This window comes from Nycticebus coucang, unplaced genomic scaffold (genome assembly GCF_027406575.1).
Source record: "Nycticebus coucang isolate mNycCou1 unplaced genomic scaffold, mNycCou1.pri scaffold_65, whole genome shotgun sequence".
Classification (NCBI taxonomy): Eukaryota; Metazoa; Chordata; class Mammalia; order Primates; family Lorisidae; genus Nycticebus; species Nycticebus coucang.
The window spans coordinates 317,699-341,858 of NW_026515591.1; positions in this window are offsets into that span (position 1 = coordinate 317,699).

The following is a 24,160-nucleotide window of genomic DNA, read 5'->3' on the forward strand; positions in this document are numbered from 1 at the left end:
GTTCTAGCCAATAAAATCAGAAAAGAGAAGTAAATAAAGGGCATCCAAATGGGGGCAGAAGAGGTCAAATTCTACTTCTCTGCTGATGATATGATCTTATACTTAGAGAACCCCAAAGACTCAACCACACAAAGAGTTGGAAATTAAACAAAGTTAATAATAGTTCGCTGGAAGTGATCAAAAAATATAGTAATGTCTCAGGATATGAAAGCAATGTCCACAAGTCAGTAGCCTTTCTATATGGCAATAAGAGCCAAGATGAGAATCTAATCAGGGTCACAATTCCCTTCACAGTTACTTCAAAGAAAATGAAATACATAGGATTATACCTAAAAAAAGAGATGAAGGATCTTTATAAACAAAATTATGATACTCTAAGTAAAGAAATAGCAGAAGATTATAATAAATGGAAGAACATACCATGCTCATGTCTGAGAAGAATCAACATAGTGAAAATGTTTATACCACCCAAAGCAATCCACAGATTCAATGCAGTCCCTTTTAAAATACCAACAGCATACTTCAAAGATTTGGAAAAAAATAATTATTCTTTTGTATGTAACCAGAGAAAAGAAAAACATATAGCCATGGCAATTCTTAGTTAGAAAAACAAAGCCAGAGGAATCAGTCTACCAGACTTTAGGCTATACTACAAGGCCAGAGTGATTAAAGCAGTATGGTATGGTATTGGCACAAAATAGAGATACAGACATTGGGAACCAAATAGAAAAGCATGAAATGAAAGAAATGTTTTATAGCCACCTAATCTTTGATAAACCAAACAAGAACATTTACTGGGGGAAAGAATCCCTATTCAATAAATGGTGCTGAGAGAACTGGATAACCACATGGAAAAGACTGAAACTGGACTGCATCTTTCTCCACTCATCAAAATTGATTCAAGATAGATAAAAGATTGACATCTAAGGCTTGAAACAATAAATACCCTCCATGAAACTGTGGTGAAAACACTCAAAATTATCGGACTGGGTAAAGACTTTATGAAGAAGACTTCAGTGGCATTTGAAACAACAAAAATAAACAAATGGGACGTAATTAAATTGAATAGCTTCTGTATAGCTAAGGAGACAACAACTAAATCAAATAGATAACCATAAGAATGGGGAAATATATTTGCATATTATGAAGCAGACAAAATCTTGATAACTAGGATCTACAGAGAACTCAAATTAATCAACATAAATAAAGCTTACAATCCCTTATATCCATGGGTAAGAGAGATGAATAGCACCTCTCTAAAGAAGGTAAATGAATGGCTATCAAACATGAAAAAATACTCATCATCCCTAATTATCAAAGAAATAAAAATCAAAATCACTGTAAGATATCACCTAACCCCAGTGAGAATAGCTCATATGACAAGATCTCAAAGCTTCAGATGCTGGCATGGATGTGGAGAGAGGGGCACACTGTGGCACTACTGTTGGGGCTGCAAACTAATATAATCTGTCTGGAAGGAAGTGTGGAGAATCCTCAAAGAACTCAAACTAGACCTCCAATTTGATCCTACAATCCCATTACTGGGCATCTACCCAGAAGAAAAAAAAATCATTTTATCATAAGGACAGTTACACCAGGCTATTTATCACAGCTCAATTTATAGTCACCAATATGTGGAAATATTCTAAATGCCCACCAATCCAGGAACAGATTAACAAGCTGGGGTATATGTATAACACAATACTATTCAGCCTCTAAAAAAGATGGAGACTTTACATCTTTTGTATTAATTTGCATAGAATTGAAACACATTCTCCTTTGTAAAGCATCACCATAATGGAGAATCAAAAATCCAGTGTTCTCAATTCTGATATGAGGACATTTGATGACCTAGTAGTATTGCTTTACCCAGTGACATCTTTCTGTGAACTGTGTTTTTTATCCCTGTTGTCCCCAAAGAACTAAGGTATGTCTTCCCAACCAAAGACCCAGAGAGAAGAAAGAATCATGGTTTTAAAGTAGGGAAGGTGACAGTGAATGGTCCCAGAGCCATCTCCTACATGGAGGGCTCATTCTGCACCTGGGAATCCAGAACTTCTCTGGGACACATTCTAAAGATAAGGGTGGTCCAGCTTCCCTAAGGCTTCAGAGCTCAGGGAATGATAGACAAAGCCTTGGACACGTGCAGGTGACATGTAGGGGACTGGGCAGAGGGGACCTGGGTAGCCACATCACACAAGCTGCAATTTTTATCTCCAGTGATACCCCACATACATGTGGGTGGCTCTTACAGCCTCTGCAGACAAATGTCCCATTTGCACTGGGAAGCCAGTGAGAGGAGGTGTGATTCTCATTGATCCCATGAACATGAGGCAAGTTGAGAGCACCAGACTGTCTTGGAGCACAAGTGACTGCAAAAGGCACAACCTGAGCAGGTATTGGTCAAAGGCAGGGACAGGTGAGGGATGGATTGGATGGTGGACATGCAGGATATACCCTGATCTCATTCCCCCATGGATAGGAGCTCTTTGTGGCATTGGGTTGTCTTTAGCCATTACAGCAGTGGTCAGCCTGACCCTGTCCCTAGAGGCAAAGGTATCAGGAGGTCATAGTGACAAAGGAGAATGCAGATGAATGCCAGAACATGCAAGACTGCTGTCTGCTCACAGACTCATGTTGTCTGGGGACTTTTGGTAACCAGGCTCCACGGTCATCCCCAATGATCCAGGTACATCATGTACTCCACAGAGAGAGTGACATGAGGCACACATTGGGGGCACTTCTGGTCCATAATGTCTTACAGACCCTACATCACATCATTTAGTGTTTAAAATTCTAAATGAGGCAGGATAGGAGCAGACAGAATTCAGTGTCTTGAGCTTAGGGAAGCCCACCCATGGCATCCCCATGTTCCTGAGTGGGAGGAGACACAGGAAAGTCACATTCATAGGACCTATATCCCAAAACACCCCTGGAGCAGGCTCAGCATTTCCCAGCTGAGGTAGAACCTCCCCTTCCCCTGTCACCTCCCACAAGGAGGTTTGCTGCCTCAGGCCAAGAGCTGCCCCCAACCCACCCTCTATACTGAAATGACAGCTAAAGATGCAGCGACCCGTGAGTGAGCCAGGCCAGCTCTGTGTAATTCCTCCCTGATCTAAATCCTCAGTCAGAAATCCACATTTCACTGTCCAGTGCATGACTTGGAGGGAGCCTTAGGCTCCTAGCTCAGGTGACAGGGAGGGAAGGAGAGGTCTCTCCCATGACAACTGCTGTCCATGCTGTAGGACTGTCTTGAAGGTGGGATGGTCCCTAGGCACTGACCAAAACATGAGCCAGGGAAGGGTCTTTTTCAACCTTTTCAGACCAGTTCCACAGACACAGTCACCACATTTATTTTTGTTTCTGTTTTAGTTTTCCTCAGACTTAGGAACAGTGAATATAAAATTGAGAGAAAAAATATTTAAACCAGAGGTGCTTTCAAGTACAGTTTGAGTACATGAAACACATTTTACAATTTAAAAATTAACATAGAACAAGACCCTAAGCAGGCTGAGGTTTTTGTCCCACATCCTCATCTGCCTGTGTCACTGTGAGTTAATACCAGAGTCACAGGACTGACAGTAATAATCAGCCTTGTCCTCAGACTGGAGGTTAGAGATGGTTAAGTAGCGGTCAGCCCCAGAGCTGGAGCCAGAGAAGCAGTCAAGTATCCGCCCCCTTGTTGCTGATTCTATCACTCTTACTGCACAACAAGTTCTGAGGGGCCTTCCCTGGCTGCTGCTGGTGCCATGCAATGTGGTAGCTGCTGTGCCCACTGTCCAGGATGCAGGGAGTTTGACCAAGCCTCCCAAGGAGGCAGATGCAGAGGGTGGGTGAGTTAGTGCAAACTAGGAGAGGAACTTTGGAAACACAGACACCCATTATGCCCTGGAAAAAGGACGAGAGGGAAGGACAGTCCAAGCATGAGTGTGAGAATTGGGCTGGGGGGTGCAGACACTCTGCAGGTCTCTCTTATCCCCCCTCCAGACCCAAAGGAGATAGAGGGGCCCTGCATGCAAATGTGCTGCTCTCCTCCTGCTCATCCAACCCCACCTAGCTAGTCTAATTGCCTTAACACAGAAAAATGCACTTGTAAAAAGCAAGGCAATTTATTTCAAACTTGTAAAGGCAGGCAACACTAACTTTGCATGAGGTACAAGGCAAATAGGAACCCAGCTCAGATACCCAAGTTTCAGGTAATGTGGAACCCAAATAAGTGAGAACTGCAGGAAGAGAATGAGAAAAAAACATTGGGGACTATTTTGGGTATATTTATACACTGTCTTCACAATACAATGAAAACATAAGTATTTCACAAAAGTGTCATTTAAAAAATAATACCCTACATGAAATACTTTCCTGAAACCAGTGCAATATGTTGAAGCTTAGGCAAATCTTGTAATCAGAGTAAATATCAATCAAAACCCACAAAACCTTTCTGATAAAATTAAACAGAAATTAAGTTTAAATGGCTTTTTTATTTCTAATTAGCAACACAGAAATGTTGTCTCTATGTGAAGACCCAAACCCCAGCTGTAAAGACCACCCAGCCCATTCTGAGAGTTTACACTCTGCTCCACCATCTTCTGAGGGTGATTTTGTTGAAAATCTTGCCTTGTTTGTATCACTTTCACATATATGTCAAGCTTTCTTTCATTACTATATTTTCTAGTTCTCCCCACAATTTCCCTTGGCATGAGTAGAAACAATTCTTTCTGTTGTTGTTCTTATCTAACTGATACTGTGCAACTCCCTTCTTTATTGACACTTCTGAAGGAGCTAAGTGGTTCTCTGCTGTGCTCCCACAGTACTCTCTAAATATCTCTCTTATAGGAATGATTATACTGCACTGTTACAGTAATTTCTTGGTTTATCTTTCCATAACTGAATTTGAGAAGAGGAAAAAGGTCATTTCCACTCTATGACTTCATGTATTAATAAATACTTGTTTAGTTACTTTAATATTTACAAAAATTAAGATCATAAACTGTAGCATGTATTATGGTCAACTAATTCACTTCCAAAAACCACAGTAGACTGTTTCAGAGTTTTCCATGCAAGTTTCAGTTTGCAAGTCTTATTGGTGTTGCTGGCAGGGCTCCATATGATTGTAGAGATTTACATTTCTTGATTTTTGTGTCTTTTGAAACTTTCATACTGATCCACATAACAGCTAATGAGCAAATGAATTATAGCTCCCATCAACTCAGGTACACAGAAGGAGCACAATGTTCAAGCCTTTCATGCCCACAGGATTAGGGAGAAAATAATGACATTGACAAGCTAACAGAAGCCAACTTAACCTGGTGCCCATGAATATAACTTTGATATTTAGTAGACAACTTATAAAATATAAGTTTTTAAAATAATTTTTGAGACATGAAAGTTAAAATAAACACCTTTTAATTTTTTTTTCTCTCTCTATTGCTTCTTTCATCCATGATGGACTCATAGCAGAGCTTTGATGACAAAACACTTCTCAGACCGTTTTGGAGAACATCCTTACACAGATGAAAAGCAAATGTGCTAAGGCGTTATTCTCATATCAAGTATGTACTAGAGAAGCCAGAAAGAAAATAACTTGTTTCAAAGTTTAGTTAAGTCCTCCCTTCCATGCATTACACAGTGCTCTGTGCCAGTTCATCATCAACTTAGGGATAAAGAAATGAATGCTTTGATTTCTTCCCAACTAAATTTATAGGAATCACGAAAATCAGAATAATTGTGGGAAAGTTAAAAGCACAGTGTATTGGGGTATAACCTCCTGTGTTTACACATTTTAGCAAACTCGTACAACAGTCTAGGGCAGGCGTCCTCAAACTGTGTTCCATGGGCCACATGAAGCGGTGTGAATTGTACTTGTTCCTGTTTTGTTTTTTACTTCAAAATAAGATATGTGCAGTGTGCATAGGAATTTGTTCATAGTTTTTTGTTTGTTTGTTTGTTTGTTTTTGGTTTTTAACTATAGTCCGGCATTCCAATGGTCTGAGGGACAGTGAACTTGCCCCCTGTTAAAAAAGTTTGAGGATGCCTAGTCTAGGGTCTGGCAGGAACCATCTAAGATTTTCTTTTTATTTCCCTTAATCAGCTAGTTGAAGGAAATGTACCAAGATATCGATGAGGGTCCTAACCTGGTAATTGCACAGTCATTCTATATGTGTTGATTTATAAGGAGCCAAGCACACTTGAGGTACCAGGGGGGCTAGGTGTATTGAAGCCAAACTGTGGCACAGAAAGGATGTGACCAAGGGTGTTTATTCTTTGGCTTTTCTTTACCGAAAACTTAAAGGGAAAATAAGTTGGTCCCAGTTCTCATAAACATTCGTTGCTAGTACAAAATAGCCCAGAGTTCACAGTAGCCCTTGGCATTGAAAGAAACACCTTCTACAAGATGGAAAAGTGGTTTGCATAGCTCAACCCTATCCTCCAGAGAAAGCAGGGCTGTTCTCTGCATGGAATCATTAGAATAAGGGAAACAACAGTCCCTTCCCTCGGATGCTCTGTGATCACTGGAAAGTCTATCATCTCTAAGGCTGGAGGTGACAATACCTCCCCCATGGGGCTGCATCAAAGATTCAGGGAGCTGTGAATGCCTGTAACATGATACCTGGTGCAAAGAAGGGGCTTATGGTGGCTGGTGGTGGCAATTCCTGTATGTGGCACCAGCATCATCCAAGGAGATGGTGGTGAGCAACAGGCTTAGGTCTGAGCAGGACAGCAGGAGTGCAGAGGTGCCGGGCCTTGCCCTGCCTGCTCATCTCTCTCCATCACTGCAGATGTTCTGTGCTTTAATAGCACCTACAGCTTGATGTATACCAAGATCAGCTACAGTGAGGAGATGCTACTCCCCGACAAGGTCTATGAGGAGAATTTGCAGAGCCTGAAGGCCACAAGACCCTCCTCAGTGCCGTGAAGACCCTGGTTGCCACCTCTGTGCCTGTGTTCTTTAATCCCTTTGTACCCCAATATATCCCTGCCCTCAAAGCAGAATGGGTGCTGAAGATGGCCACAGAAAGCCACCTACTCTGTGTCACATCTCAGGAAAGTGACAACCAATGCCTAAGCCACCCTAAAGTTTTAGATGGTCAACCCATCTCCTGTTTCCTGAGGATGAACCATCATCCACTGAGGAAGGGTCTTGCCAGCAGGAGCTACCCTGGCATCCCTCCTGACAAGACTCACCCATTCTAGGACTTTCCCATGCCTGGTGTCCAAGCTTGGAGGAAGGCATCGCATAGGCCCCAGGCACTGTACAGAGAACAATTCCATCCTTTAGAGCTGAGAAGGCCTGATTTCTGCAGGTAGGAGTTCAGCAGGGATAAGCAGGGCTAGCTGGACATAACTGAGTGGGGAGATAAGGGGTGAGAGTCTCAGTTCCAGCAGAGTATCAAGGCCCATCCAAGCTGCTTTTTCTGTGTTTAGAGGGAAAAATCAGAAATGGAGAAGTGGGACCCAGCTAGGGGTAACCATCAGTGATAAAAGTCATACTCAACACAGTTGAGTGGATAACAATGGAATCTCGGCAGAATTCCCAGTGCCTTCCCTTCCATGCCTGCTGGAATCCTGCCAACATGGTTCTTCCTGGATCTGAGCTCTGAGCCTGGCCCAAGACCAGAGCAGAGCTCGAGCCACAGTGCTGTGATACAGAGAGTCCTGCTGCCATCTCAGGGAGCCCATTCTGGGCTCTGACGGGCTTTTCTTTTCGTTCTCTCTCTTTTTTGGCCTTTTTCTTTCTTATTGTTTTCTTTCTTTCCTTTTTTTCTATATTTCTGTCTTTCCTTATCTCTCTCCCTGCCTTTATTGTTTTCCTTTTCCTTTTCCTTTCCTCTGTCCTTCTGTCTCTTGACTATGTCACGGTCTATGCAGTGGCAGGATTGGTGGACAACTTTTGTGGTCAAGTCAACCCGTCATTTCTTGATAGCTTTGGTGGGAATAAGGAGATGGTGTCTGATGACTTAGAGCAGCGGTCTCTCAACCTGTGGGTCATGACCCCTTTGGAGGTCGAACAACCCTTTCACAGGGGTTGCCAAAATACATCCTGGATATCAGATATTTACATTATGGTTCATAAAAGTAGCAAAATTAGTTATGAAGTAATAATGAAAATAATTGTATGTTTGGGGGTCACCACAACACGAGGAACTGTATTAAAAAGTCACAGCATTAGGAAGGTTGAGAGCCACTGTCTTAGAGGACCTTCCAGATTCTGAAATGATGGGGTCCAAGGCATTGATCCGAGTTTTCCAGCAGACCTTCAGAGACATATATCACAGACATATACCACAATTTGTAAAGATGGTGACTTTACATGTTTTATGTTTATCTGGATGAAGCTGGAACATATTCTTCTTAGCAAAGTATGTCAAGAATGGAAAAAATGTATCCAATGTACTCAATACTAGCATGAAATCAATACATAAGAATCTACATATTCATACGAATGGTAAAACATAACTATAGTCCAGAAAGTAGCAGGGAAGAGGAGAAAGAGGGGAGGGAAGGAGGACATGGGAGGAGAGAGGGTATTTATGGGAGCCTCACCTAATGTGCCTGATGCAATCGTACATTTCAAAACTATTAAGAAAAGAATGTAGTTGTAATGGATGTGTTAAATCAGTTCAATGTAACCCTTTCACATTCTATATCAAATCACTACAGTGAACTTCACAAATGCATCAATGTAAACATTTATGATGTAATAAAAAAATAAGAAAATAAGGGAAAGAAAGAAGAGGTGGGGCGGCACCTGTGGCTCAGTCAGTAAGGTGCCGGCCCCATATACCGAGGGTGGCAGGTTCAAACCTGGCCCCGGCCGAACTGCAAACAAAAAAATAGCCGGGCGTTGTGGCGGGCGCCTGTAGTCCCAGCTAGCTACTCAGGAGACTGAGGCAAGAGAATCGCTTAAGCCCAGGAGTTGGAGGTTGCTGTGAGCTGTGTGATGCCATGGCCCTCTACCGAGGGCCATAAAGTGAGACTCTGTCTCTACAAAAAAAAAAAAAAAAAAAAAGAAAAGAAAGAAGAGGTGATAGTCAACAGATATGAGGGAGGGGGAATTTCTGCAAGCAAGTGGCCTTGGCAAGACAGTCTGGTTTGTGCCAGTGAATCAATACCACATCTGCGTCAGAGCTTCCACCTGTAGGACTACGGCAAGTTGACGTCAAGCTTCCAGGAGAAGCCAGGTACCTTGTCAGTCTTCCCAGGTGGTCCTATGAGCCTGCATCAGCTGTAGAGGACCCACAGACCTGCAGAGACCGATGGAAGACCTGGAAGACAACACAGGTGGATGGGGAGAGGGTATGTCCAGCAGCCATTTGCCATCTGGCCTGTGTCCCTGTCCTGGACCAAGAGTTCCCCATCTATCCTCCACTGTTCATGCCCCTGTGTTCCACCAGGCCTCTTTGTGTGGAATCTCATGTTATTGTCTCCCTGCTCTGGGGATCTTATGGGAGCTGGGAGCTGAGTCCCATTTTCTGTGGCAGTAGCATGATCAAATGTGTCATTCTACCTCTGGCACAGCACTTTTTGTCCCTGTTTTAGCTGCTGCTCTGGTATATATCACCAAAGCGGTTGGGCCTGTAGGCTTCAGGGGATCCAAGGATCCAACTTGCTTCTGCGGGAGCCCACCTCTGAGTTGAGCTGGCCCTTGTGAGTCCGAGTGGCCAACTGTGGCACTTTCTCTTTTCCCAGTGCCTTAAGTGACACGGGGTCCTAGGCCCATCTGCTCCTCACTGCACACACCCAGAGCTTTCAGGACAACCCTCCCTTGCTGGCTGTGTACCTTAGATGTCAAGCGTCCTTTTCCTTAGGTTGTTGGCTTCTGTCCCTAGAGGAGGGGTTGGCAAGGCTTAGGCAGTCTTCTCTCATCATCGTACTTGCCAGGCTGACCTCCCCCCTCATGGCAGATCAATGTGGTGAAGTCATGTTTTCCTGGGCCTTTGAGCCACAAGTCAAGAGAGACCAGACATTCCCTATGGAATGGGAGGCTGCTCTGGTTGTGCCCTCGGCTTCTTGCTTCTCCTTTCAGCCTGCAGGGGGTGTGTGGAAGGCCAGGGTGCAGGATGTGTTCCACGCATGCTCCCTTCTGCCTTTAGCATCTGTGATGTTTGATGGTCCCCCCAGCACAGATGATCCTCCCTTGAGGTCGACCACTAGGCCATGGCAGAAATTGCCACAGTTGCAAGGCTCAACTTCATCTTTCTCCTGCATCTTCTTGCTCACCAACTCTGGCACTGTCAGCTCCACCACAAGTCTCTCGCCTATCTTGGCCTCAGATGCCTGCACCGACTCTATCAGGATGCAAAGCTAGGCCCCATCCACCACTTGTCCCTCCAAGGACACTAATGCTCAGAACTTGGGACTCAGCTGAGGACCACATGACCCCTAGGCCAACACATGGCCGTGGCACCCCAGGGGCCCAGGGCAAGTCTGGGACTTGCCCTTGGTGGTCCACACGGTGCCACTAGATGGCGCCTGTGGGTCACTACTCTAACTTCTTGCCAAGGGGCCAAGAGCTGCAGGCCAGGTCACCTCCCACTAGCCCTGTTTTCTTCACTTGCACTTCACTGGACCAATGCTTCGACCCTGGCACTTTGTCCTTTTCTTCCTTTGCCTTCCTTTGCCCTTCAATGCTCTTCTTTGAGGACATACTCTCACTCTCTCCCCATGCCTACAGTGCTATAGTGTTCTAGCTCAAACCTTGGAGCTCAAGCCCTCCTCCTGCCTTATTCTCTCCAGGGTCTGGGACTGCAGGCACCTGACACAACACCTGCCTTCCTGCCTTCTTTACTTTCTGAAATCTTTCTTTTCTTTTTTGCTTTTCTTTTTTTTCATTGTCTTTCTTCCTTTCTTTTCATCCTGTTTTATTGTTCTCTTTTTCAGTGTTCCTTCATTTTACCTTTTTTCACCTCACATATGTGACAAATTTTCAGGAAGGAGGCACATCTCACAGGTACATGTTAATACACTCCTCCCACTTAGGAGCTACAAATGGACCTGACAGAACCTTTCAAGTGGCTTATTTTCCTTTTTTTATTTTATTTGTTTATTTTATTTATTTTCTATTTGATATGTATAATTTTTTACACATCTGTGCTGAGAATGAGAATTCTTCTTGCCTGTGGAGGACAATTAGTTCCACACATCCCACTCACTGTCTGGAAGGCCCTCAAATTTTCCCCAGGCATCCACTCTCACAGGCTCAGATGGACCTGGAAACCTACAGTATTCCACATTTCTGGACTTTTCTTCCTCTGCATCCTGCCTATGCCCACACACATCTGCAGTCACAGGACCCCAGCTGGATTCTCTTGTCATGGGGACACAGTATCCTGATGGATTCTTTCTAGCAGGGTCCTCTCTTCCCTAAATCCTGGGCATCTCCCAGCCATTGGCCCTGGCTATAGGCACAGCAGCTGGGGGCAGACCCAGGAGAGAGTCTAAGCCTAATCTGTAGTTGGTCTACAAATTGTGCCATCTATGCAGGGATATCCAGCAGGATATACTTAAATCCCAAAGTATAAAAATGGACAGCATTTTCACTCTCCTCCACCTGCACCCTAAGAAACTTTGCTCAAAGTTCCCAAAGTTTGTATCCCACAGGCATCAGGAAATTACCATCTGAGGCTTCACCCAACTGCCATGTTCACCCCCTAAAAGGCACCTCGGTTGGTGCAGCAGAGGAAGAGGGAGATAGAGGGAAGGTTAAGTCAAAAGTGCAGGAGTGGGCCTGTGTCCACCAGCCAGCCACTTGCCTATCCTAGGCCCCCAGAGGGGCAAGCATGGATCTCGGGAGCAGCCAAAGGTTCTGCTGGCAGAAGCATCGGCCAGAGGAAAACTGAAAATGAAAGACAGAATAAAACATTGAGACCAAAGCAAAATGGAGAAAGGACACTGGAATCTATGGAAGCATCTTCAACAGATTAGCACAGCGCTCTCTTAACAGGCAGTGTTAAGGTACACGAAGTATACACGGGGTTCTTAGGGTGTCATGGGTGACTGCTTCTTCATCTCATATGTCATGTGAACATAAAATGTAAATCTACATGTTTTCTGCCCTCTCAGTAAGCACATTCCTGAGCCCAGGAAGGCAGACTTCCAGGCATATTTTCATGCCCTGGTGACATTTACAGACAGCACCAGTTAGACGTGGTCTATGGAAGTCACAATCACCCAGCAATGGAATGTTTCAGAAAGGGCTTGTTTTCATCAACAGTGACACAGCTGCCCCTACAAGATCGGCCTCCCCTGTATGTTGTGTTCCTCTCACTCTGGAAAAAAAAAAAAAAAAAAGGTGTGAAAAATCATGGGCAGCTCACTGCCAGGTGCTCTCCCTGCCTCACCTGTGCAGAGTGGCTCCCGCAGTTGACCTGACATTGGCTTCATCATCATCGATCCTGGGCAGTGCACAACACTGTTCCAGCAAAGTGTCCTCCAAATTGAGCATCCAGGAAAGCAAAGGCTCAGACTAGCCATCTGCAAGGGAGGCCAGAGAGGTCTGAAATTGCACCATGGGGCTACATGCTGGCCTTGGTCACTGGGGCTAGCAGAGAGCTCAGCCAGGGCAGGCCAAGTCTTTGGAGTGCACTTAAGATTCTCAGCATGCCTTACAAGCCAGAGGCAGGGAACACACCATAAGGAGCCCATGTTTCAGGGGTAGGTGATCTTATTTGCATGAGGCAGTTGTTCTCAAACAGGAGTACAAAAGCCCCTCTGCAGTGCTCATTAGATGCAGACCACTAACCCTCCCCTAGAGATCCCTGCTCAGCGACTCTCAGCTGGGGCCATACTCAGTAATTCCTGACCCCATTTCTGGCCATTCTGCCACTGTGTAACTTCTGTGCACATGAAGTCACTCGAGTTTAGGCATGTTGTCTGGGCCATGATAATACAATTGGCCTGTTGATCAATTATCCAGGTACCATGATAGTTTGGTGATGTAGTGACACACATCTGGCACACATTAAATGGTCAGAATGTGCTTGTTTTGTTAATGTCCTCAGTCATCTCATGCTTGTGGGATTCCACAAAATTCTGTCTTCTATCTACCACTAATCATCCTCTACCTAGTTATTGCACTGATTTCATATGTAGAGTTTAGGAGAAATCTTGTTGTGTCAATATTCTTGCAATTTCTATGTCTTAGGAAGAATTCAGGCACTCTGCCTGTCCCCCTTTGTGACTTAGACATCAATGGCCCTTTGATCCCAGCCACTATCTAAGGAATACTTCTCCATGGGTCATCCTGGTCCCCTTCACAGAGCAGCCATGGAATATCACCTGTGTTTGCAAACTAACCACCTCACCTTAGATGAGGAATTTTTATTCCTTAATAAAAAAGGAATTTTAAATGTCTACAGGAAGACTGTATTTCAGGAAATTTTCCACACCACATGATAATTCTCTGGGCCCTGGAGTTATGGGTGACACAGTTAAGGGATGCTAATTTCTGTCCTTCACTATACCTTCCCTTGACCTTCAGGCTCTCCTGTGGGAAGGAAGATCTGCGTACATGGCTGTGCCAGGATATGTGCAAGTACATGGCCCAGAAGACATGTCAAACTCATGTGCATGCACATGGCCCATAGAGACTGCATAGTAGTCACATACATGTTCATAGACCATAAGTCCTGATTCAGTCATGTAAATACATATGTAACATAGAGCCAAGCATAATCATGCTTGTGTACATGGACAGCAAGACATGGCACTCGAAGGTGTATGTACATGACTCACAACCTTGCACAATTGTGTACATAAACATCTAGGCACAGAAAATGTGCATGGACCTGGCCACAAGGCTTGACAAGGTCATAGTCATGTATATATACAGGACTCCAACAAGCCTAGCACTATCATTTACATACATATGACCCACAAAGCTTTGTACACTCGTGTACATAGACGTGGATGACATTGTCTGAACGTCCAGGTACAACATGAACTGGGTCAACAATGATTGGATCTGGCATATCGATCAGCAGAGCCCACAGAGCCAGGCTCAAATTAATACATGTGCATGTCCCTCAGAGCAGCACATTTACTTGCACATGGTCAGTTGAGCTGGTAATGTCATGTATGTACACATAAGCCACAGAGCCTAGCTCAGATATATATAACTACATAACTACACATGACCCACAGAATGTGGAACAGTCTTGTTTGTGTTTTTGGCATAAAAGGTCTGCAATGTTCTATGTAAACTTACATGGTACTTAGGGCCTGTTACAGTTATGTATAGATACAAGGCATCAATGCCTTGGCACAGGCATATAAGTATATGTTACCCGCAAAGTCTGACACAGTCATATGCATATACAAAGCCTCAGATATTGGAAGAAATATGTACATGTAAATGGCCACAGTGCTACACTCCTATACATACATGTCTTGTATAGCCTGGCACAAACATGTACATACACAACCATTAACATGAACATGGGCAGCAGATTTTGGTGCAGTCACATACATGAACACTGCCCACACAGAGCCTGGCACAGTCATTTATGTGTACATGTTTCAAAGAGCTTGGCATAGAGGTGGCCCACAGAGACTGGAACAACAAGGCCTATAAACCTAGGTACATGTCAATGCACATATGGCCTAGCAGAGCCATGTCTGTGTACAAGGGCAAGGGAACTTATAATGGTCATCAACATGGACACTATCCACAGAGCCTGGCACACTCATGTACATGTACAGAGCACATAAAGCCTGGTATAATCATGTACATAATAATGGCCCACAGAGACTGGTATAAACTTATACACATTCATAGGTCACAAGGCTTAGAGGAGAAATGTGTATATATATGGCCCACACATCTGACTCATGTACATTTACATGGCCCATAGCCCTAACACACATGACCCAGATGTCATGGCTATGTACTCTATGGGTATTACCCATAGAGCCTGACCCAGGCACATACATGTACATGGATCACAGAGCCTGGCAAGTTCACATACATGTACATGGCCACCAGCCCTGGCATAGGCATGTTTACTTAAATAACAAGGAGTATGGCACTGTCATGCACATGAACATGGTCCACAAGACATGTTTGAGACGTGTATATGAACATGGTGTCCAAGAACTGACACATCCAAGTGCATGTAGATGGGCCACAGAGCCTGGCACAGTCAAGTACATGTACAAGACCCACATGGCCTGACTTAGGCCTGCACATGTGCAAGGCACATCCAGTACATGTATATGATCTTGTAGATCAACAGAACAGACAGCGCCTGGCTCCCACTTTTACATGCAAATGGGCCTCAAAGGAGGCACATGTCCATGCATGTGGCCCACTAGGCTGTCACTGTCATGTGTATATGCACATGATTCACAAAATCTAGCATAAGCATATACATGTACATGGTACTGTACAAAGCCTAGCACTGCCATGTACATGTACATGACCCACAGAACCTGACAAACTCATGTTTGTGTTTTAACAATCAAGTGTTGGCACAGTCATGTACTTGTATATGGCCTACAATTCCTTGCACAGTCCATTATATGTACAGAGCACACACACCCTGGTAGATCCATGTAAATACACATAGCCCACAACCCTAAGCACATCTAAGTAGATTTACATAGCTCACATTCCCAGGCACAGTCACATACATGCATGTGGCCCTCAGAGCCTAGCACAGTCACATGCATATGGCCCATAAGCACAGGCATAGTCATGTGCATGTGAGTGGCCCTCAAAGCATAGCACATGAATGTCGTGGACATTCATGTGGCCAAAATATCTGGTACAGTCATGTACATGCACTTGGCCCACAAGGCCTGACATAGACATAAACAAGAAGATGGCTAAAAGGCCTAACACACTCAAGCTGATCCATTTAGAAAACAGAGCCTGGCGCAGTCACGTACATGTGCATATCCCACAGAGCCTGGCAGAGTCATATACATGTACATGGCACAGATAGCCTGGCATACCCATGCACATGTAAAGGGCCACAAGGCCAGGCACATGTATGCCCATGCATTTTCGACAGGAGATTTCGACAGGAGAATAAAACTGTCATGTACATTGACATGGCACCCTAGAACTGGCATAACTATGTACATGCACATGTCCCAGAGAACCTGGTAAGCACCTACCCATGCTTATTGTCCACAAGGCCTAAAACAGCCATGGATATATGAACAGAGTTGTGCACGTACATGACAAACAGAACCTGTCATGGCCATGTACATGCCCATGGATGGAAAGGCTGGGCACAATGAAGTACATAAACAGGGCCCACAGAGCCTGTCATAGTTATGCATATGAACCTGGCACACAGAAATTTGCATCATTTTAAACATGTACTTGGACCAGAGGCCTAGAACATACCCATATGTGAGTACGTTTCACAATGCCTGGCACATTCATTTACATATACATGGTCCACTTACTGACATAAGGTTGTACATGTACATGTCTCATATATCCTGGAAAATTTATGTACATGTACATAGCCCACAAGTCCTGGCCCAGAAATGTTCCTGGAGATAGCCACCAGGCCTGGTGTAGTCAGGTACATGGCTCAAAAACCTACAATAGCAATGTATATGAACCTGGCCACAAGGCCTGGCACATTTATGTATGTATAAATGGCTGGAGAGCTCTAGAAGACCTATATACATATATAGGATTTACTGAGCCTGACATAGCTATGCAAAGTATTACATGCCTCATAGAGCATGGCTCCTTGATGTACAAGCATATGGCCAGCAAGGCCTGGTACAGCTATGTATGTCTTTAGAGTCCACAAGACCTACAGATTCAGGTACATCCACCTGGCCCATATAGGCGGGCATAGCTATATACAGGCACATGGCCAACTCAGGCTGAGAGAGCCTTAGACATGTAGTTGGTCCATAAGTCCTGGCACAGCCTTTTATACACACATGGCTAAATACAAGCATCAGGACATGGCAAGATCAATTGCAGCCTGAGACTTGCTAAGACTCTGTTCTTCAGTTAGAGTGCTGGTGCTTTACTTAATATGCTATGTTGCAGTTTGCTATGTGAGGCTTTAAAGTATGAAACCAGGTTTAGGCTCAATGTAATTTAATTTAACTTAGCAGAAATATTTAAGTTTGAATTTGATTCCCAAATAACATGTTTGACTCTTTTCATTTCATTACCACCACTACTTATATATTATACATTTTTATACCATTTTGAAGATTTTCACATTTAAAACCTATTACTCTTTATCACATCCCTTCATTAGACAGTCAAGAAAGCGATAGGCTCCATGCCCAAGTGGGAAGGAAAGAGCCTGAATTGGGGAGGAATTAGGGCAGCAAGAGGCCAGGCTTGTAGGGTTGCAGGTGGCAGGCCAATGGCTGGTAGGGAGCAGGCCTGAAGGGGCGGTCATGCAAAGCAGCATGATAGGGGAATGAGCTGAGCTGCAGGTGGCAGATCCTCAGCAGAAAAGGAAGAGTGCTTTTCTGGGAAATGGGCCAAAAGAAGGAAGAGAGGAGGTAGTCGTTCTCAAACCTGCCTACTGGAGAAAGGAGTAGGTGGAGGGCCTGAAATGGGGAGGGATTAGGGCAGCAGAGAGCAGGAAGAGTGCTTTGGGGAACAGCTCTTACTGGGGCTGGTGGAGAGCTGCAGCCAGAGACTGGACCTAGGGCATTAAGAGGGGTTCAGGTAGCAGGGCAACAAAGGTCAGAAAGAGAGCCACCAAGGGTGGCCTGGGGCAAGGCACGAGTGCAATAAAGGGCATCCAGTGACTAGGGGAGCTGCAGAAGGGCGCCTGAGGTGGGGAGTGTGGGGGGCTCCTGAAGGAGGCTAGGAGAGTGGAGGATGATGAGGCAGTAGGTGATTGTTGGGCCAGGAACTAAAATGGAGGTTGGCTACAGGCGGGCAGCCCAGAGTAGGAGAACAAATGCATGGGGCAGCATAAGGGAAAAACTAGTAGGGCTGCATGGGGCAGGACAGCTTCAGGGAGCCACCCACAGGTTGAAAGCTGCAGAGAGTACCTTGAGGAAGGATGAGAGTAGAACTGAGGACAGATCTGCAGCAGGGTGAAAAGAATACTACCAGAGGGATGTCTGCTGAAGAAAGAGAGAACAACTATAGGAAGACTGCCCTGGGTGGTACAGGAGGAGGCCTGCCAGAAGCCATCAGTGACAGGGAGGGATGATGAATTCCAGGACCTATGCATGGCAGTGAGGGAAAAATGAGTGCTTCAGGGTGTGCCCCAGAACAGAAAAAGTGAAGGTCTGTGTGGAGGTGGAAGGAGGACAGCAGGTGGAATCTGATGGTAGAACAGGTGGAGGGCTTCAGTGGGAAGCCTGGAGGGAGGAAGGAGGAGGGCTGCAGGTGGTGGCCCAAATTGGGGCCTGAAGACAGCAACAGGGAAGGAAGAAAGCCTCTGAGGTCAGGATCCAGCGTGGGGAGGGAGTTTGGCAGCAGAAGGCTGGAGCATAGCTTCAGGGATTTGGTGGGGCAGAAAGACGGCTGCAGGGGGGAAGAAAAAGAGATGCAGGTAGTCATCTATGCTGGGGAGTGAAGAGGGATACAGGGGGAAACACAGAGTGAGACACTGAAGGGCTACAGATAGCAATCTGATGTGGGGACAGATGGAGGAATGTAGGGAGCAGCCTGAAGCCAGGCAGGAGTAGGGTTGCTGGGGTTGCCCTGAGCTGGGAGAGAGGAGAGCATCAGGGAGTGGGTCGATGCTGAAGACTCAGGAGGGATTCAGGCGACTACACAGAGCTATTTTGTGGAGAGATGCCAGGGATGGCCCCACAATAGGGAAAAAGGCTTTTCTTGTCTGGTCTGCCTAGGGGAGAAAGGAGGGCTACAGCAGGCAATCCCTTGTGAGGGCTGGAGGAGGGCTGAACAAGGAGGGCCAGTGTCAGGAAGGAAGTAGGGCAGCAGGGAGCTGGAGGACAGCTGCAGGGTGTGGGTCTGAGGCAGGAAGTGAAGAGAGCTGCAGGGAGTATACCCAGCAGGGTGAAAGGAGTGCAACAAAGGGCCTTGGACTGACTGGAAGGAAGATAGCAGAACACAGCATTTAGGAAGAGGGATGAGACCAGCAGTGGATGGCTTGTATTTGGATGGGAGAAGAGCTAAGGAGTGAGCCCAAAGCCTGGAGGAAGTATGGCAGCAGGGGGCAGAAGGAGAGCATCAGGGGGTCAGGCCCACAGTAAGTGCAGTAAGGCCTGTAGGGGAAAGACTAAGTCGGGTAGGGAGGTAGTCAGCAGGTTGGAGGAAGCCCTGGATGGCATGGGAAGAGAACTGCAGTGGGTGGTCCATGGGAAAGTGGTAAGAGAGTTTCAGGGGACCTGACACTGACACAGTGAGAGAAGGGCTATAAGGGGAAATCCAGGGCAGGTAGAGAGAAGGGTGAACTGCATGGTAAAAGCATGGGGAAAGCAAGAAGAACACTGCAGGGGTTGATTAACAGGAGCCAAGTGAAGGCTGCGGGGAGACAATGCAGGCAGGGAGGGAGGATTGTAACAAGACGCAGCCAGTGGGGTAGAGGAAGGAATTCTTCAGGAGGCAGCCTAGGGTGGAAAATGAGAAGTGCTGCAAGTGGTGATGCAGAGTAGGGTTGCAGAAGGAGTTCAGTGGGTTCTAGATGGCAGTGAGGAAGGGGGGCTTTAGTGGATGGGCTAGCCTGAAAAGGGAGTAGGGAGGCACTGTGTGTTCTGAGATGAGAGTAGAGAAAGGTTTAAGAGGCTAATAGTGGTAGGGAGGATGGAGGGAGGGCTGAAGGTGACTGCCAGAGGAGAGACTTGAGTACATCTGCAGGAGGAACCTTAAGGAGGGATGGGAAGAGACCTTTGTGGGGCAGAGGAAAGCTGCAAGTTTTGAGCTCCTGTGATGGGTTGAAGAGGGGCTTCAGTGGGTCCCCAGAGGTAAGATGAAAACTGCATGAATCGGCCCAAGGTAAGATGGAAGGAAGTCTATAGGAGGCAGCCGGTACAGTCTAGGAAGATGCCTGCAGGGCAGGGGCAGAAACTGGGCAGGAGGAGGGCTGGGGAGGCAGTCTGAGGTGGGTCTTGGGAAAAGCTGCAGGAAACATGCCCATGGCAGAAAGGAGAGAAGCATGCAGCAGGTCCACAGCCCAGGAGGAAGAGGGCTCCAGGAGGCAGCCAAAGTGGGGCAGGAGAAGGGCTGCTGCCAGCCCCTAGAGGTGAAGAGGGAAGATGAATCATTACAAATTGTGTTTCTCACTGGCTGTTTATTCATTTCAATCCATTTATTTAAAGCAAAAAAGCATGGCTCCAAAGAAAGCAAGAAATGTACAGGACATGTCTCAACCCCTGTGATCATCCCTTTGAACACACGTTCTCATAATCCTCCTCATCTGATGTCATGGGCTATCTTCTTAGATTCACTTTTAGTATCCATATCATAGGTCTCCACTTTTGATGACTGCATCATGGCTTTGTTCTCTGGAGGTGTTGAAAGGACAACAAAAGTTAACCGTAAAATTCATAATAGGTATTTGTTTGATACCACATTCTGGCACAAGAAAAAGAAAGAATAAGTGAAAAATACAGGCAAACTTTGCAGTAACTATGGTAGTGGACAGGAAAGTCCTTAAAGAAACAGAATCTTCAGAAAGAAGTAATCAGTCTCTCTCTACTTGCAGAGACAGACACAATCCATTATACAGTAAAAACTTCTTCCTGTGTATTTGCTTCCTCTCTGTGGTTACTTCATCATATGAGCCCTACTTGTGATATTCTGGATTTTTTTTTTTTTTTTTTTTTGGAATTTTTGGCCAAGGTTGGGTTGGAAACCTCTATCTCTGGTAAATGAGGCGGCACCCTACTCCTTTGAGACACAGGTGCTGCCTTTTTCCTTTTCTCTTTTCTTTCTTTCTTTCTTTCTTTTTATAAACCACCCTAAGATCTAGGATAATAGTGTGCCATAGGCTGGAACTGGCACTTTGCTGTTTCTGATCATTCTTTAGACAAAAGAACCTCAAGATTTGAGATTAGACAGCCACCCTGACAGGTACATTATAAAGAAAAGACAACTTAGCATTATACTACAGTGTGAAAAGAGGAGAGAGAGAGAGAAACATGAGAAACCACCTAAAGAAAAAAAGAAGGATGAAAAATCAACAGCTCATAATGAAGCTAGTGCAAAAGACAGCAACTATAAATAAATAGTTGAAGTTACACAAATGGCATTCAGAATATGGATGGGAAATGAAATGAATGGAATTGAAGAGAAAATTGAAAACGTGCTTAAAGAAGTATAAAAATAATAGGAAAAGAAAAACAAAAAAGAAAACTGAAAAAAAATTAGCAAAATTGAAGACATGTCACAGAGGATCCAGACAAATTTAGGAAGGTTATGACAGAGCAGAAAGTACAGGAAGACACATTAAGGAATATGGAAAACACAGTGGGGAGCATTTCAAAAATAGAACAAACAGTGGAGAAGAAAGGACCTCAGAGTTTAAAGATAAGGATCTTTAGCTAACACAGTTATTTAACAATGTTCTAAAGAAAAAAAACAAATGCAAGCAATCTCTTAGAGAGATATAACTATGCAAAGCATCCAGACATATGAATATTAGGTGTCCCTGAAGGTAAAGAAGAGAGTCCTAAGAGCATGAAGGGTCTATCTGAAGATATTACAGCTGGAAATTACCCAACCATTGCCACAGAACTAGCCATACACTTAGTAGATAACCATTGAACTCCAGTATGAATAATTCAAATAGGACATCTCTTAGACTAACTGAAGTTTACCTGGCAAAAGTCAGCATGAAATAAAAAGTTTCAAAAGATGACAGACATAAGTATCATCTTACCTACAAGGGTAAATTATCAGATTAACAGCTAAATTTTTAGTGGTAAACGTCAAGGCAGAAAAGACCAGGCTCCTCTCTTGAATCTGTTCAAACACCACAACCACCAGACTAAGACTTTCTATCCTACAAGATTAAGTTTCATATTCAGTGGAGAAATCAAATCTATTCCTACCATGCTACCCTTAAGGACATGTTGCCCCTGCCTGCCCTGCAGAAAAGACTAAGTCCTGTCTTAAGTACAGGAAAATACAAGAAACCCACAACAATGTCAAACTCCCTAGAAATCCTAGCAACTACAATTCCCTGAGTGACATTTCAGAGTCTCATACATTATGACAAACAGAAATACACCCTACTCATCTATTCTTTAATTAAGTCTGAATGGCTTGCACTCCCCACCAAAGAAACACAGGCTGGATGACTGGATTAAAAAAAAAGAGAAATAGAAAAGAAAAGAAAGAGAAACCATGAATATGCACTCTTCAAGAAACTGGACTAACCCCAAGGACACAACATGATGCAGTGTCAGGATTGTAAAACAAACTTTTCTTCACATGGAATAAAAAAGAATGTGAGAATACCACATCTCATCACAGATACCATTGTCTTGAAGTAACAAACATAAATAAAAGGGTCATCACATACTCAGCAATGGAACAATTTATCAAGAAGACATGTCAGTGCTAAATAATTATGCATCCTACAGAGGCACTGCCCGATTTAAAAGGCCAAATCTGCTGGATCTAAAGAAAATGACAAATAGCAAGACCACAATTGCTCGAGATTTCAAACCCCACTGTCAAAACTCGAGAGTTCCTCCAAGCAGAAATTAAACAGAGAAACATTGAACTGAAACCCATCCCTAGAACAAATGGGTTTAATAGACAATTACAAAACACTTCACCTGAATACCACTGAAGACACATCCTTAGCAACTCATTCATGATTCTCCAAGATTGATCATATCCTAGGTTATAAACTGGACTCATTGAATTACACAAATGATAAAGTGGAATTTACGGACTTTAGTGAAATTAAAGAAGAATGGAGGTGGAGCAAAAAGATTCATTTCCTCACACAGTTGTGAATACTAACCAATACCTGGGCCAAGAAAAAGATAAAGGTAAAAACACATGTATTCCACAAAAACAGTGATAATGAGGCCACAAGCCACAAAACATTTGGGATAGGGCAAAAGCAGTCAGGAAAGGGAAATTCATTGCCATAAACAGTTACATCCAGAAATCAGAAAGAACACAGATCAACAACACAATGGTATCTATCCCAAAGAAATGCAAAAGGAAGAGCATTCTATTACTAAACAGCAGAAGAAGGAACCAAAAGGAGATCATAGAACTAAATTAAATCAAGGCAAAAAAATTTCAGAAATTAACAAAGCTAAAAGACGTTACTCTGGAAAGAAACAAAATTCATTACCCTTGTCCCTGATTAATCTAATAAAGTCAACCAGAAATTAAAAAGGAGATATAACAGATATCATGGATATACAACACTTGTTGACTAAATCCTACAAAAATCTCTATGCCCAGAAATGTGAGAATTCTGGAGGAAATGGACAAATTTCTGGAAGCACAGTACTTCTCTAGACCCAATCAGGAAGAAATAGATCTCCTAAATAGACCAATGGATCAAGCACTGAAATGGAAACAAAAATAAAGAAAGGTGGCAACAACAAAAATAATAAAGGCTTGAACTAGATGGCTTCACACCAGAAATGTAATGAACCTTCAAGGAGGTGGTACCAATATTGCACAATGTATTCCACAAAATTCAGAGAGAAGGAACCCCCACATGTCCTTTAATGAAGCTAATATCACACAGTTACAAAATCCAGGAAAGGGCAGAGAAATAACTCATAACTCCCAACATTTTTATTGGCTATAGATGCAAAAGTACTCCATGAAACTCTACACACAAAATACTGCTGTACCACAAAAAAAAAAAAAAAAAAAGTTGATGACCAAGTGGATTTCTTCCCAGAGGTGTGTAACTTACCACATTTATACTACATTAAAAAGAAGTAAAAACAAAGACTATAGGATCCAGTCAATAGATACAGAAAAAGCATCAGCCAACTGTCAGCACCTTCTTAAATAAGAGACTTAATGAAATTATCATAGATGTGAAATTTCTTAAATTGATAGAAGTGTTCTATGAAAAATCCACACCCGACAAGATTTTGAGTTGAGAAAAACTGAAAATATTTCCCTTAAATCAAAATCTGATGAGTATGTCCTTTATCACCATTACAATTTAACATGGTTCTGGAAGTCCAACATAGAATAATCAGATAAAAAAATCAAATATAAGATGCACCGCAGGTTAATCCCACCAATCATCTTCCC